General features: G+C 39.5%; 1 protein-coding gene across 2 annotated transcripts in view; it reads right to left on the reverse strand.

Annotated features, from left to right (window-relative positions):
* ABCB1 (ATP binding cassette subfamily B member 1) overlaps positions 1 to 17,633 on the reverse strand; it is a 223,087-nt gene that overhangs the window by 69,423 nt on the left and 136,031 nt on the right. The gene's annotated exons all lie outside the window — the stretch shown is intronic.

The raw sequence follows: 17,633 nt of genomic DNA on the forward strand, positions 1-17,633 counted from the left end.
TGTATCAATCAGGAGGCATATTTTAAATCTGGTAGTCATTGTAAAGCTTATGTTTTAATATGAGAGGGCCTAGTTTCAATGAGTCTGACAGGTGTGAGAAAGGGGAGGAAAAATTTTTCTGGCAAAGGGAGCCACATGGACAAAGTGCCTGCCACATTTGAAAAACGACTAAGCCAATCTGGCTTGGCTGTGGGGTATGTTGTATGAGTGGTAGGAGGTCCATATGGGGCTAAAAAGATCATCTGGGCCCTGCAGGTACAGGGTTTAGAAACTAGCAGTCACTCAGCAGATCTGAGCAGAAAAGGATAATATTAAAGGTATTGTGAAAGATGCCTGCAATGTATAAGATAAGGTGGCACAGGGAGAGACTGAGAGACTTGATCTACTGAAATTAACGTAAGGAAAAGGGTCTAAACGAAAACAGAAAAAGAAAGTACCCACAAGACTTGGAGAAAGAGATGTTACAGACCCTAGTAGCCTATGGAACAGAAATAGAGTGAACATGAAAAACGACCCAAACCTCAACTCAAAGCATCTGGAGAACACTGGTGTCCTGCCCGGAAATTAAGAGTCAGCAAAAATCAGTCTGGTCAGATGTGAGGAACTTGTTAGTTCATGCAGGGGGGCCATCAGGTGAGAAACTGGGGATCAACAGAGGTGAGGCTTAGAACCTCACCCCCCCTGTTTTGAGAGAAGATTGTTATTCTGTCGTACCTGGGATAATCAATTGGAGATGTCCCATAAGTAGTCAGACTGTGTGTGGCTCTCCAGCTCTGGAGAGAGTTCAGGTCTGAAGATTCAAAGTCATATGCTACAGGTCACAGCTATGTTCAGCCAAGAAAAAAGTCTTCTCTCCTCACCTCTGAGGACAGGATGGCAGGTAAGGAGAAAATGGCAAGGAAGCCTAAATAGAGCCCTGGGAGAACTGCTTGGAGGCAATACCAAAAGTAAGGAGGTGACAAATATAGCATGACAGGAGCAGAGAACTGAGGCTGCTTCACCTCACAGCAATGCAAAAGTAAATGAGTCCAAAGGGTTTGTTTGTGTTTATACAGAGGATCAAAGACTAATTTGGCTACCCAGAAAACGAGTTAAGATACGATATGAAGAAGAACTTCCAACATCAACATCCTCTGGAAGAGTCATTCCAGAAGATGATCATCAAAAAACTTCAACAAAGATCCTGGCGCTGTTGCAGCTGTAGCTGCATTCATCCCACCGGTTCCTGGACTTGCCATTGGAATGAAGAAGGAGATATCTAAGCTGGCCTGTGCATACAGTAAAACAACAAATTTGACTGGATCTATACTGTCGGAACTCAACTAAGAATTAGAGAAGTGCAAGTTGCAGTGCTCCAAAATCGTGCGACTATAGACTATCTACTGTTAAAAGAACATATGGGATGTGAACAGTTCCCAGGAATGTGTTGTTTTAATGTCTGATTTTTCTCAAACTATTCAAATTCAGTTAGACAATATCCATCATACTATTGATAAGTTTTCACAAATGCCTAGGGTACCTAACTGGTTTTCTTGGTTTCACTGGATATGGCTGGTAATTGTAGGTCTGCTTTTGTTATGTATCTGTATTCCTATTCTGTTAATGTGTGCACGCAATTTAATTAGTAGTTTGTTAAAACCTATACATGCTTATGTTACTCTCCAAAAAGTTATGGTTATGTCAAAGAAATAATCAGTCTTCCCATGTTTTCTTCTGTCTGCTACTTCTATAGCTTTTCTTCTTCCTTCCTAATTACAACCCTTTAGTAGAATTTGTGCCTCATATCGAAAATTACTGAGTATCATAATTCTTCCAAGTGGTAAGGAAACCTCAAGACAAATGCTGGGCACAGAAGCCACTGGGCATAAATCTGCAAAGAAGTAAAAAGCTAACCTTTTCAAAGAATATTGCTTCTCTCTCACTTACCAACTTTGCATTTCCCTGTATGGCCCCGGAAGACGGCTGGTTAGCCAGAGACGGGTAGGATTCCTCAAGGGAGGAACAACCTAAGACAGGCACAGTTGCAGGGGGGCCATCAGGTGAGAAATTGGGGATCAACAGAGGTGAGGCTTAGAACCTCACCCCCCCTGTTTTGAGAGAAATCTTCTGCATACGTGGATGTTTTGTTGCCCTTGTCTAGCTTGGATTAATACTTAGTCTATAGGCACACACCTGATCATCTACATTTGTCCTCTTTCAGCACTAAATTATGTTTTCTACCTTTATCTTACATCTACCTACCACTTCAGCATTTTATTTTAAAAAAATAAAAAAATAAGGGAGAAATGTGGGATTCACATATAAATCAAGTATAAAAATCAAATGAATAATCATATCTGACTTGATTGTTTATAGTTCATGATGCGTGATCAAAACCGAAAGTTTCTGTGATATGACCGCCCTTGCACTGTTCACCATGTAAGAACTTGTTTGTTATGCTTTAGAAGATTGGAGACTGTTGAGAATTAGGCTTGGGTTGATTAATGATTGTGCACTGAGTCCCCTATACAGAATTTTATTGTTGTTAACGACTATTTGATCAATAAATATGAGAGATGCCCTCTCAAATAAAAAAAAAAGGAAATGCGCCCAGATTGATTCTTTTACTCAGTTATAAGATTGCTTCTGCTCTGTGTTTGCCAAGATTAAACAGGGTATTAAACAGCTGGATAGAAATTTTTCTCCTTATCAGTCTTAGAAGATGTCTCATTAGGGATTTTCTAGCTTATCAAACTAGAAAATGTGTCTAAATAGTATTGTCACTAGTGTCTATTACTACTGTATGCAGACAGATTTTCAAGTTTAAAGATCTGATGTCTATTCATTCCTATGTAACCAGTTTTCTCAATTCTAGAGATGAGGGACCAACAGAATTTCACATGTTTTTGGCAATGGTGGCTTCTGGGTCTACCACCATTTCTATACAGTTCAGAAAGAAAAAAGCATGTTCAAGGTCAAAATGGATTCCTTTATGTATATGGACTTCATATACATATAGTTTCCTATATGGGCTCCTATACACACATACTTCCAGTCATCAGAAACCAACGCTAGCACCAAGTAGTTTTTATCTGTGCTTCAGTAGTGCCAAAGTGCCAATAAAAATGGAGCATGTGAGTCCTCTGATCTCTACTGACCATGAATGAGATAAAGATGTTATGTTCTTTAGGGTCCCTCCAATCACTTTTCTTCCAATCAACTATTATTAATTAGAAGCTCTCTGGCCAGTAATTTTTTTCCCTCCTCTATAAGCCTCTCATGAAATTCTTATCGTTAGGTATGCTTTCACACAATCAACTCTCAAACTGAAATAACCTTAAAGATCATATAGCCCAGTAACTTTTTAAAGAATATTTAAATAGTATCCAAAAATTAATATTGTTTATCAGTGGAAAGAGCCAGAAACTCTCTGAGCTACGTAACATTATCAGCCAAATAATAAGTACAGGAAAGTCAAACATTTAAGTGTAGCTTTGATTTTAATAAAATACTTGTCGCTTGACCATTTTCTCCTCTTTACGCTTCCAGAACCTCATTCTCCCATTTTTTCTACCACTCTGATCCCTTTTAGTCTCCCCTGCTAGTTCCTCATGCCCCCACCCTGACCCCTCCACATGCCTTTGTCTCCCAGAATTCCATGCACACTCCAAGGGTGACCTCAGCCCCTCTCTCAGCTCTAGTGACTCCCGTATCCATACTGGAGCTATTCAAATCCTCTCCTTCCTCATGGTCAATGATGGAGTTCAGGTCCCCATCTTTTCTTACATCTATTCTAACAAGAACCTCCTAACCAGTCATTCTACTTAAATCAGGTCTTCATACCGATACAAGAATTTACCTTTAGAAACAAAAGTGCAATCACATTGCTTCTGTTAATAACCTTCAGTGACAGCTGTGTAAAGAATAAAGTCCAAGAACCATAATATGTCTTATTAGTGCCTTTGCAATCTTGCTACAATACAGATGGTAAGATAACATTTTTGAAACATCAACCAGTGATTCTCCCAAATGTTTTCTTTACTCCCACACCTTTCTCCTCATTCCAGGACCAGGACGCCATGTACTCACTGCCTGAAGGGGGGCTACTGTCACAGTGTAAAAGAAGAGTGGTGAAGTTTTTTCCAGGCTTTCATGTTCCTGAAGCCTCTGACCTTGGAGACTGGAGAGGAAACTGAGCATGACAACTTTGTTTAAATTTCATGAGACTAAGCTCCACCCTGGTAGACTAAAGAATATTTTCCATGTAGAGAAAGGATGCAATAGAGAAATGATGACAGCTTTTTTTCCTCCAAACTTTTATTAATTCTTCTCTCTCTACCTGGAATGCCTTTCACCATAATTTTTCTCCTGGAAAAGACTCCTCCATGACAGAGCTCGAATATGGCCTCCTCTCAAGTGGCTTACTCCCAGAGAGTGACTTACCTCTTCACAGAATTCCAGTAATTGACCCATGATTCAGTTTACTAAATCAATGCTAGAACAGAAATATGATGGTTTGTGCTTATCTCCTCCTCCCATTCCCATTGGTGTGAGCTCCTAAGAACTGGACTATGTCTTATCTACTCTTGCATCTTCAGGGCACAGCCTGCTCTGTCTGCTCTAGTCCAGCCTTTTCCAAAACCAGCACACATCCAGACCATTTATCAAAATGTTCCATCCCATCCTCCCATTTTCTATATAAATGTCTCACCTAGTAAAAGGTTTACAGGGAGCTACCACCTTACTTTCCGAGCAACACTGCAAAGAAACCCACAACTACACAGTGCCCTCTGCCATGACCAAAGGTTCCATTCCAATTAGGGACCACTTTATTACCTAGCCCAAATACCTTAGTATGTTCAGTAATGTTACTTACTGAATAGAAGAACAGAATAAAGAGATGTGACAAATACATTTATGATTTCCCAACTGGTAAATTGAGATTATATTATAATGGTAGTTTTCAAACTGTCTTCCACACAGCCTTTGTGCCAGGCGCTTTCTAGTCAATGGGATACAACCTAAAATGAGAGTGAGCCATTTTTTCCCTAATCTCATGGGATTTAAATGCAAGCAGGAAATCCTTTCACTCTGAAACCCAAACCCCATGTGACAGGGTACCAGTGCTAAACTAAGGCAGTTTTTTCCAGGAACTTCCTTTTTTTCCTTTATTCTATCCCATTTGAGAAGCTTGTAATAAACAGGTAAGCCAATAAATTAACAAGATAATTTTAGAGTAATAACTCATAAGTAAATAAAACAGCAAGATATAGGTAACCTTGAGAAGGGCTGGGGACAAAACGTCTGACAAGTGAATGCTAAGCCAATATAAAAAGGTGGGGCACGTTCTGCAGGGCCCCAAGCCGAGAAGAGGATTGGAGCATTCACAGAAGAGAAAGGTCAGTATGGGTGGGATGTACTGAGTAGGTACTAAACACTGAGGCTGATGCGCAGCAGGCAGCCAGTGTAAGCAATCTCTCTATTCCATGCTATGGAAAACCACTGCGAGAGATGGGACCTGACTCTGTAAAGTTCACTCTGATAGTATGTGGAGAACTGGATACAGGCAGGCAGAAGTAGGAGCGCAGAGAGGAGTTAGGAGGTTGAGTTGGGAAGTGGTGAGGCAGGCTCTGAGCATGGCTGCACCTGGGGCTATATGCAGTAGGCTACATGTCGTGACCTCACCACAGCCACCACTGGGTAGAAGAGCAGACAATGGGCAGAGAGCCTGGCTCCAAGTGCCCCTCCACCACTTGCCACCAAGGAAGCTGCCCTTTGAGCTGTTTAATCTGTAAGCTTCTGTGACATGTATTGCTTACACAGGAGGATTCTCTGATTAAAGAATTAGCAAACCATTAAGTCAAATGATCCACAAGTTCTGTTCTAGCTCAAGAATACTGTAATTCCAAATTTTTCTAGTCACCTTGTGCAGAAAGGATGTTTCACCGACCACAAGCAAGAAGAACCTGGGCCTCTTGCCTAGAAGGCCAATCCCTCTGGCATGTGCCCAGGCTAGAGCTTGCCACTTAGTGTGGCTGGGCTCACAGCAGGTGACAGACGCCTCAGGAGACAGTGTCCTGTGCTGCATTCAGACCTTTGGCCTGGAGCGGTGCCTTGTGCTGGCTGACCTACCTGACACACCAGTAAGCAAATCTACAGGACAGCATCATAGGGAGAAAAAAGAACGAGAAAAAACTGTTTGCTACATTTTAGGCAGAGTTTGAAACCTCTAGTAGAGTGGAAAAATAACCAAACTAAAAGACAGGATTCCTGGTCCAGGAACTCAGCTCTGCCACTAGCACACAGTTTCATCGCGGCCACATTGCTTCCATTTCCTGGGTGTTTGTTTCTATCGCTTTAAAATTATGGGCTTGGGCCAGATAATTTCTAGGATCTTTAGCACCAATAAAATTCTATGAATTCAGTCTTTCATTTATTCATCCTATTTCTTAAACATCTAAAATAGGCCAGGTTTTGCCTACTTTATTTTTTGCTGTTTAGAATAGAATGCAGATATTACATAACTAATTTACATTTTGGTTTGAAAAAGCATTCCCCCAGTAATGACCAAAATGGCTATACTACACTATTGTTTTAGAAAAACTAGTCCTATTTTAAGTTTTAATTCAAACTTAAAAAATAAACTCCCATAATAAACAATATACTTTTAAATATATTGTCAATAGTTGGGAGCATACTCATAGGACAGGCCTTGTGGACACAGATGACAGTGTTTTCTCTGTTTACAACACCAAGCTCTTGAACCATGCATTCAAGATCTGCACACAATTTATATACTCACAGTTCATATAAGGGAGATGTATATATTTCATATACGTGAAATACAGATATTTTGAGAATTCACATTTTACAAAGTTTCCAAGTTCCTCAAAAGATTCAGACAATGAAAGTAGAAATCATATAAAAATAAATTATTATTTCCAATTTTCTCCTATTGATCTGAATTGCTGTAGTTCTATTGATTTTTTATTAAGGTATCATTGATATACAATCTTATGAAGTTTCACATGAGAAACATTGTGGTTACTACATTCACCCATGTTATCAAGTTACACCCTCACGCCACTGCAGTCACTGTCCATAACCATACTAAAATGCTCTAGAGTCACCACTTGTCTTCTCCGTGCTATACTGTATTCCCCGTGACTCCTCTACATTATGTGTGCTAATCATAATGACTCTTAATCCCCCTCTCCTGCCCTACCCATCCACCTTACCCTACCCTTCCCCTTTGGTAACTATTTGTCCCTTCTCGGGGTCTGTGAGTCTGCTGTTGTTTTGTTCTGCAGTTTTGCTCTATTGTTTGATTCATATACTCCACAAATGTGTGCAATCATTTGGTATTTGTCTTTCTCTGCCTGGCTTATTTCACGGAGCATAATATCCTCCAGCTCCATCCATGTTGTTGCAAATAGTAGGATTTGTTTTCTTCTCAAGGCTGAATAATATTCCATGGTGTATATGTACCACATCTTCTTTATCCATTCATCTACTGATGAAAATTAGGTTGCTTCCATTTCTTGGCTATTGTAAATAGTGCTGCAATAAACATACGGGTGCATATATCTTTTTGAAACTGGAGTCCTGCCCTGCATTCATAGGGTAAATTCCTAGGAATGGAATTCCTGGGTCAAATGGTATTTCTATTTTCAGTTTTTTAAGGAACCTCCATGTTGCTTTCCAAAATGGATCACATAATTTACATTCTCACCAACAGTGTACAAGGGTTCTCTTTCTCCACATCCTTGCCAGCATTGGTTGTTCCTAGTCTTTTGGATGTTGGCCATACTAACAAGTGTGAGGTGGTATCTCATTGTGGTTTTAATTTGCATTTCCCTGATAATTAGTCATGTGGAGCATCTTTTCATGTGCCTGTTGGCCATCTGAATTTCTTCTTTGGAGAAGTGTCTGTTCATATTCTCCACCCATTTTTTAATCGGGTTTTTTGCTTTCTTGGGGGTGGAGTTGTGTTAGTTCTTTATATATTTTGGATGTTAACCCCTTGTCAGAAGTCATTTACAAATATATATTCCAATACTGTAGGATGTCTTTTTGTTCTACTGATGGTGTCATTTGCTGCACGGAAGTTTTTAGCTTCATGTAGTCCCATTTATTCATTTTTGCTTTTGTTTCCCTTGCCCAAGGAGATGAGTTCAGGAAAAAGTTGATCATGTTTATATTCAAGAGATTTTTGCCTATATTTTCTTCTAAGAGTTTTATGGTGTCATAACTGACAGTCAGGTCTTTGATCCATTTTGAGTTTACTTTTATATATGGAATTAGGTGATAATCCAGTTTCATTCTCTTACATGTAGCTGTCCAGTTTTGCCAACACCAATTGTTGAAGAGGCTGTCATTTCGGCATTCTATATCCAAGGCTCCTTTATCATATATTAATTGACCATATATGTGTAGGTTTATATCTGGGCTCTCTAGTCTGTTCCATTGATCTATGGGTCTGTTCTTGGGCCAGTACCAAATTGTCTTGATTACTGTGGCTTTGTAGTAGAGCTTGAAGTCGGCAAGCGCAACCCCCTCAGCTTTATTCTTCCTTCTCAGGATTGCTTTGGCTGTTCAGGTTCTTTTGTGATTCCACATGAATTTTAGCACTATTTGTTCTACTTTGTTGAAGAATGCTGACAGTATTTTGAAAGGGAATGCACTGAATCTGTAGATTGCTTTAGGCAGGATGGCCATTTTGATAATATTAATTCTTCCTATCCATGATCATGGGATGTAGTTCCATTTATTTGTGTGTTCTTTAATTTCACTCATGAGTGCCTTATAGTTCTCAGGGTATACGTCTTTCACCTCCTTGGTTAGGCTTATTCCTAGATATCTTATGCTTTTTGATACAATTGTAAATGGAATTATTTTCTTGATTTATCTTTTCTGCTAGTTCATCGTTAGTATATAAGAATGCCACAATTTTCTGTATATTAATTTTGTATCCTGCAACTTTGCTGAATTCAGTTATTAATTATAGTAGTTTTGGGGTATATTCTTTAGGATTTTTTATGTACAATATCATGTCATCTGTAAACAATGACAGTTTAATTTCTTCCTTAACAATGGGAATGGCTTTTATTTCTTTGTGTGTCTGATTGCCATGGCTAGGACCTCCAGAACTATGTTGAATAAAAGTGGGGAAAGCGGGCATCCTTGTCTTGTTCCTGATATTAAAGGAAAATCTTTCAGCTTCTCACTGTTAAGTATGATGTTGGCTGTGGGTTTGTCATATATGACCTTTATTATGTTGAGCTACTTGCCCACTATACACATTTTGTTGAGAGTTTTTATCATGAACGGATGTTGAATTTTGCTAAATGCTTTTTCAGCATCTCTGAACATGATAATGCAATTTTTGTCCTTTTTGTTGATGTGGTGTATGATGTTGATGGATTTTCAAATATTGTTCCATCCTTGCATCCCTGGAATAAATCCTACTTGATCATGATGGATGATCTTTTTGATGTATTTTTTAATTCAGTTTGCTAATACTTTCTTGAATATTTTTGCATGTATGTTCATCAGGGATATTGGTCTGTAATTTTCTGTGCTGTCTTTGTCTGGTTTTGGTATTAGCATGATGCTGGCCTCACTGAATGAGTTTAGAAGTGTTCCCTCCTCTTCCACTTTCTGGAAAACTTTAAGGAGGATGGGTATTAGGTCTTCTCTAAATGTTTGATAAAATTCAGTGTTGAAGCCATATGGTTCAGGGGTTTTGTTCATAAGTAATTTTTTTATTAACAATTCAATTTCATTGCTGGTAATTGGTCTGTTCAGATTTTCTGTTTCTTCCTGGGTCATACTTGGAAGTATTTTTCTAGAAAGTTGTACATTTCTCCTAGCTTATGCAATTTGTTAGCATATAATTTTTCACAGTACTCTCTAATAATTCTTTGTATTTCTGTGGTGTCCATAGTGATTTTTCCTTTCTCATTTCTGATTGTGTTTATGTGTGTACACTTTTTTTCTTGGTAATCTGGCTAGGGGTTTATCTATTTTGTTAAATTTCTCAAAGACACACCTCCTGGTTTCTTTGATTCTTTCTATTGTTTTATTCTTCTCAATTTTATTTATTTCTGCCCTGATCTTTATTATGTCCTTCCTTTTACTGACTGTGGGCCTCATTTGTTCTTCTTTTTCTAGTTTGATTCATTGTGAGTTTAGACTTTTTGTTGATGTGGTGTATGATGTTGATGGATTTTCAAATATTGTTCCATCCTTGCATCCCTGGAATATTTGGGATTGTTCTTCTTTTTTGAGGTAAGCCTGTATTGCAATACACTTCTCTATTAGAACTGCCTTCTCTGCATCCCACAATTTTGCAGTGTTGAATTACTGTTGCATTTGTCTCCATATATTGCTTGATCTCTCTTTTTATTTGGTCATTGATCCATTGATTATTTAGGAGCATGTTGTTAAGCTGCCCTGTGTTTGTGGGCTTTTTTTTCTTTGCATAATTTATTTCTACTTTCATACCTTTGTGGTCTGACTAGCTGGTTGATACAATTTCAACTTTTTGAATTTAGTGAGGCTCTTTTTGTGGCCTAGTATATGATCTACTCTTGAAAATGTTCCATGCACTTGAGAGCAATGTGTATCCTGCTGCTTTTGGGTGGAGTGTTCTGTAGATGTCTGTTAGATCCATCTGTTCTAATGTGTTTTTCAGTGCCTCTGTCTCCTTTCTTATTTTCTGTCTGTTTGATCTGTTCCTTGGTGTGAGTGGTATGCTGAAGTCTCCTAAAATGAATGCATTGCATTCTCTTTCCCACTTTAATTCTGTTAGTATTTGTTTCACATTTTAGGTGCTCCTATGTTGGATGCATAAATATTTTAAATGGTTATATCCTGTTTTTGTACTGACATCTATGTAATCTCCTTCTTTGTCTCGTTACTTTCTTTGTTTTGAAGTCCATTTTGTTTGATACAAGTACTGTAACTCCTGCTTTTTTCTCCCTATTATTTGCATGAAATATCTTTTTCGATCCCTTCACGTTCAGTCTGTGTATGTCTCTGGGTTTGAAGTGAGTCTCTTGCAGGCAGCATATAGATGGATCTTATTTTTTTATCCATTCTGCCACTCCTGTATTTTGATTGGTGCATTTAGTCCATTTATATTTAGGGTGATTATCGATAGGTATATACTTATTGCCATTGCAGGCTTTAGATTTGTGGTTACCAAAGGTTCAAGGACAGCTTCTTTACTATCTAACAGTCTAGCTTAATTTGTTTATTATGCTATTTCAAACACTAAATGAAGGGTTTTTTTTCCTCCCTTATTTTTCTTCCTCCTCCATTCTTTATATATTAGCAATCATATACTGTACTCTTTGTGTATCCCATGACTTACTTGGTGGGTAGTTGATTTAATTTTGCATGTACTTAGTAATTAACTGGTTTACTTCCTTTACTGTGGTTTTATTTTCTCCAATTTCTCCTATTTAGCCTTAGGAGCATGTCTATCTAGAGAAGTTCCTTTAAAACACACTGTAGAGATGGTTTGTGGGAAGTAAATTCCCTCAACTTTGATTATCTGGAAATTGTTTAATCTCTGCTTCAAATTTAAATGACAATCTTGATGGGTAGAATATTCTTGGCCTAAGGCCCTCCTGTTTCATTGAATTAAATATATCATGCCACTCCCTTCTGGCCTGTAAGGTGTGTGGTGAGAAGTCTGCTGATAACCTGATAGGTTTTCCTTTGTATGTGATCTTTTTTCTCTCTCTGGCTGCTTTTAATACTCTGCCCTTGTTCTTGATTTTTGCCATTTTAATTATTACATGTCTTAGTGTTGTCGTCCTTTACTCCCTTGAGTTGGGAGATCTGCCCCTCCAAGGCCTGAAAGACTATTTCCTTCCCCAGGTTAGGGAAGTTTTCTGCAATTATTTCCTCAAAGAGATTTTCTATCCCTTTTTCTCTCTCTTCTTCTTATGATGTCCCTAAAATGCTAATATTGTTGTGTTTGGATTGGCTACAGTTCTGTTATTATTCTTTCATTCTTAGAGATGCTTTTTTCTGTCTGTGCCCCAGCTTCTTTGTAGTCCTGTTCTCTAATATCTATTTCATTTACTGTCTCCTCTACCTCATCTAATCTGCTTTTATATCCCTCCATTGTATGTTTCATTTCAGACACTGTATTTTTCAGTTTCTATCTCTTTCTTGAAGTTCTCCCTGCAGTCTTGAATATTTTTCTGTTGCCCCATGAGCATGTTTATGATTTTTATTTTGAAATCTTTATCAGGAAGATTGTGATTTCAGTTTACTTAGCCCTTTTTCTGGTGTTTCAGGGATTTTGGTTTGTACAAGATTCTTCTGCCATTTCATATTTCTAATGATTACTATGGAATAATAACTTCACGAAGGCAGCACCCTCTAATGCCCAGAAGCTCTACTCTGTGGAGCTGCCCAGCACTTGGAGCAATGACAGAGGTTGCAGGCACCGGGCACAAGTGCCTGAAAGGAGGAAAGAGCTCTTTCCTGCTTCCCGACTGCAGTGCCTGTCTCTGCTGCCCAGGCCAGCTAGCCGAGCGTGCGTGGAGGAGCCTCTGTGTTGCGCCATTATAGCTGCCATAGGTGGGGCTGCCCTCTGGCTGGCCTGATGCAGTGGTGTGGGCAGCAGGTTTGGGAACCCGTGCCAGCCAGGAAGAAGGAGTGGTAGGCTGCTTATCGCAATGGAAGGCCTCCACACTTTAATTGTCAGCCAGTGGGAAGAAGCGCCTGAAGCTCCTGAAAGTTCCCAACCTGCTTGGCTGAGTGTGCCAATTTTGTCCACCTGTCCTTTCTCCTGAGCAGCAAGCTCTATGTAATCCTTGTCCTTTTAGCAGCCCTCTTGCTATTGGGAAGTCTTTCAAAGTGCCTGCCTTTCTTTTGCCCTGGAGTGGCCTGTTGTAGGTAACTGTTCTCCATAAGTGGCTGGAATCTCAGTCTCTCCAAGTATTCAGCCTGTCTTTGCTTTCCAACCCCAGTAATCTCCAGAGCACCATGTGAGTTCATGCTCCTGGAGCAGATCTCCAGGGGTGGGTGTTTAGCTCCCTCCCCTGGGCTTCTACTCCCTCCCCGCTCCATTTCTCTTCCTCCCACTGGTGAGCTGGGGTGAGGGGAGGGCTTCGGTTCCATGGGATTGCAACTTTACTACTTTATCCTTTTCTGAGAGATCTTCTCTTTTCCCCAGATGTAGGCCATCTGTTGCAGTCTTGTTTCCAGTCACTCTTTCACAATTAGTTGTATTTGCTGTATTTTCATGTTATATGTGGTTTTCGGATGAGGTTTCTGCCTCACTTCTCATGCCACCATTTTTTTTTAAATTTACTTAACACTCTAGGCCCCAATTTCCCAATCTGTAAAGCACACATGATATCAGTATCAACCTCACAGGCAGGAAAGGGGTAAAGGAGTTAATCTATGTAGAGCACTATGTGCCCTGCACATATTAAATGCTCCTTAGCTTATTGTACACAATTGAATCTTTCCTCCAATACTTTTACTTTCCTCCATATCCTATCCGGAGATTTAACATCCCTTCCATTTAAATATTGCCAATCTCTAGTCCTATTCAGTATGCCAAATTCTGTCTCATTTCTTCAACTGCCTGGATGTCAATTACACTTGTACCAACATGTCATGTTTGACACAACATGTCTAAAGTCACAATCACATTACCTAGGCTAATTTCCAGAGAGTCATCAGTCTCATGAGGAACATGACAATTCACGAAATACTACAGAGATTCAGCAATGGTTAAGCTTTGTTCACAAAACTGATGTGACAGGACCGGAATATCAACAATTTTAAGGCAAAGGAAAATGCTAACAATTCTATGGAATTAGATGGAGAAAGGTGTCAGGAAATCAGATCCACAACAAAAAGGACAAGACAAATGGTGACATATAATCAGGACAAGTCATCAGGAGAAGAGAAAACTCATGAGGGGTCTCTTTGCAGCAGCAGAGAAGGATCTACTCAGACTTTTTAGAGCTGTTGAGTTAGATCCTATTTTTAGTATAAAACTCAGGCTTTCAAAAGCCTTAGCAAATCCAAGTCTCTCTATCCATGGAATATGTCTTGTCCAACAAGCAGGCACTAGTACCTAGCTGGTCCTCACGGAGAGGTAATTAAGGTTCTATCTGGGGAAGGGGAAGAAGTAAGGTCAGAGTATCTGGGGCCCCAGAAATGCAGTAGGCCGGTTGTCCTTCCAGAAGCAACAAAGAGCTTCTCTGCTGCCATTTCTAGAACCAGCATGAAAACTTCTGGTGCTCTCTCTCTGTTACCTCCCCATCTAGAAGATTTGGAAGCCTGAATCTGTGGAAAAGCAGGCTAGTGAAAGATAACTGAGCATCTTGGACTAAGAATTGCATCATAGATAGCATTCTGCCTTTGAAAATATGTGGAAGGGTATCTAACAGGGGAGTGATAATGAGAAGTAGTGGTGAGAAGGATATTAACTTTTTTTTTTTTAGTATTTACTTTAAAATGGTTTCACTTGTTACACAGAACATGTTTATTTTGTGCACACGAAAGGTACTCTACTGACCACACTTGGTCCTCACCAATTCTGGAAGCCTCTCATGATTCCTACATATAGAATTCAGCTGCCCTTTGTCTCCTTTCCCAAGCATTTTGTGTATCTCTATCATAAAATCAATCATATCCAGCTGTATTTGTTAGTTCACTTGTCCATTCCTCCTACTATACTAAATTTCTTGGGGATTGGGAATGAATACTTAGGATATGTACTGTGCCTGGCACATAGAATGCTTAATACAAATTCGGTGATGGATTAATTAAAGATAATAGACCCGTACTCAACACCCCACCTCAGAGATAAGCAACTTCTTCTGTGAAGGGTCAGATGGTAAATATTTTAGGCTTTGTGTACCCATATGGTCTCTGTCACAACTACTCTACTGCACCACTGTGGTAAGAAGCCAGTCATAGGTTATATGCAAATGAATGGGCACGGCTGTGTTCCATTAAAACTTTATTTATATATACTGAAATTTTAATTTTATAATTTTCGTGTGTCACAAAGTAGAATTCTTTTTTTTTTCCCAAAGATTTAAAAATGTTAGAACCATTTTTAGGTCACAAACAGTACAAAAAGAGGCAGCTGGCCAGATTTGGCCAATGCACTACAGTTCGAGGACCCCTGCCTTCCGTTAAAGGCATGGCCAGTAGTTGCCAGTTACTAAGGCAATGCTGCTGAATGGGGCAATTATCCACATGTATAATAGGTAATGAGGAGCTCGGGGTTTGTCCCAAGCTTTCAACAACCAGAAAAATTGAGGTAGGATGACAAAGCTCTCTGAAGATGAAATGATATAAGGAACCATACCATCACTGCAAGTTACGTGGGTGCATTTGTGAGGAATATGGAAGCATGTGTTTCTTCTTAATAATAATTGACATTTGTTGAGTACTTTTTATGACTCAGCCCTGGTCCGTGAGCCTTAAATGATGAATCCATTTAATTCTCACAATCACTTCATGAAGTAGATTCTATTGTTATCCAGCTATTTTATAGAAAAGGAAATTAAAGGATGAAGAAATTCTCCAAACCCCAAAACCAAAAGTGGTAAAGGTGGGGTTTTAGTGCCAGGGAATCCAATTCCAGAACTTGCTCTCTATCCAGAGGCAAACCTCCAAATATTTCTCTAAGTTTTCCCACAATTAGAAGAGTGAGCTGGTGCAAAGGATTGGCAAGAAATGCAATGGAAACTACAACCCCAATGAGAAACCATACGACCTGGATATCTATAATGATGAAGTTTGAATTATAAGTACATGACAATGCAGCCATTATCTGGCCTGGGAGACTCTAATCAGTATGCAGACACATGGGCCTAGGAGGGAGCTAGGCTCCACAAGCTGGCCTGTCATCTGGGAACTAATGCATGCTATCAGAAAACCAAATCAGATTACTGTTCATCTCACATGTCTATGGGTGGTCCAGGTAAAGCCAAGGAAAAGATTTCTTTCTACTTAAAGAGATCAACTGTTTTCTTATAAAAGAGCCTATTAACAGCTGGGTAATGGAAACACAATGCATGCAACTATTAAGGCAGTTTGAAAAAAAGAACACTGGACATAGCACAAGTTGACTTCACTGTGGCCCATCAGAGTTCAGTTCTGTTAGCTTCAGGCAGCCATTTAATGGTCTGTTCTTCCCAGACTGGGCCAAGCTTCCAGTCTTTTTAATAACCCAATATTTCCTTATTAATATAGATAAATTCAACACCTGTCCCTTTGAATAGTGCATGCAGGTGCACAACATAATTAGTATAACACCCCCCCACACTTAGATCAATGTACACAACCGGACTTCATAAAAAAGCAGATAGGATCAGAATGGGTACAGATGTACACCTGAGGTCTGCTGAGCTACCAGAGAACACTGAAAGGTTTGATTCTCCCAAGGTGAAGTGGTAAGGGAACTAACTCCAAAGAATAATGCCAAATATAGCATGCATAGGAACTGGTGAATTTGGACAGTGCTGGAAACTACCCTTTGATGAATGGCATAAAAGAAAGGTGCTCATTCAAAGGTGGTACGTCTCTTCGCAGGTGCTTTTGAATGCCTTGAAGGGACATAATAAATGCATAAGAATTTTCTGGCCCAACTCATTACCTGCATTCACAGAACTGAAGCACTCCTGCCTCAGGCTAAACAATATGCTCTTCAAGATCACAAAGGAGTTCCCAAGACACATGGACAAGTATCAGAGCATCCATAAATACCCCTTTGGTATGAATATTTATGTGCATGGTTCTGGGGAAAGGATCCAAAGCAATCATCAGAAACTTACATGTCCAAACGTGGAAGGTCATTGTAAAAGCTCCATGGTAGCTGTAGTGTCAAGTGTGTTTATTCTCAAACAGGCATTATCAACATTTCTACACTTGAGTATATGCCAGGGTATGCCTTTGGGTCGTTCAGTTTAAATCAATCTGTGCTTGACCACAGGTGACATGGAGGCAAAGAGCTTTCAGCCAGTCCTTCCTCAATCAGGGGTGACTGTGGGAGACTGTGTATGACACCCAGACTGGGTCGCTAGTCCATCCACTCCCCCACTCTCCTAGAGGACTGTTTTAGATCTCCTTTCTTTATCAGCCAAATGTCTTATTTCCTACTTCACTGAGAAAACTGAAGTAATAAGAAAACTTCCACAGATTCTTACCTCTTTGTCTACTCACCTTTGGGTACTGGCACTCAAATTCTCTCCCTTCCCACCTGTTACTATGGATGAACTACCTGTGCTCCTATCTAAAGTAGGTATTTTCTCTTGAGCAGTAGATCCCAACCTTTCTCAAGGATACCACTCAAGCAAATCTCTTCCCCTCTCTCAAAGCATCATTCTCTCCTCTCTCTTAGATCATTTCCATTAGTATATGCAAAAGCTCTTATTTCTCCCATCCTAAAATACACAAACAAAACTTCTCTTGGCACCATTTCTCCATTTCAGCATCTATTTCTAAAAAGCCTATACTGCAACATTACTCAAAATTAAATGTTTGGTATTTACTGCCTAAACCTACTATCTCCACTGTCCTCATCTCAGCTGATGGCAACTGCATCCAGTTTATCTTGTTCTCATGCTAAAAACTTTAGAATCATCCTGGACTCTCATCTC

This window comes from Manis pentadactyla, chromosome 7 (genome assembly GCF_030020395.1).
Source record: "Manis pentadactyla isolate mManPen7 chromosome 7, mManPen7.hap1, whole genome shotgun sequence".
NCBI lineage: Eukaryota > Metazoa > Chordata > Mammalia > Pholidota > Manidae > Manis > Manis pentadactyla.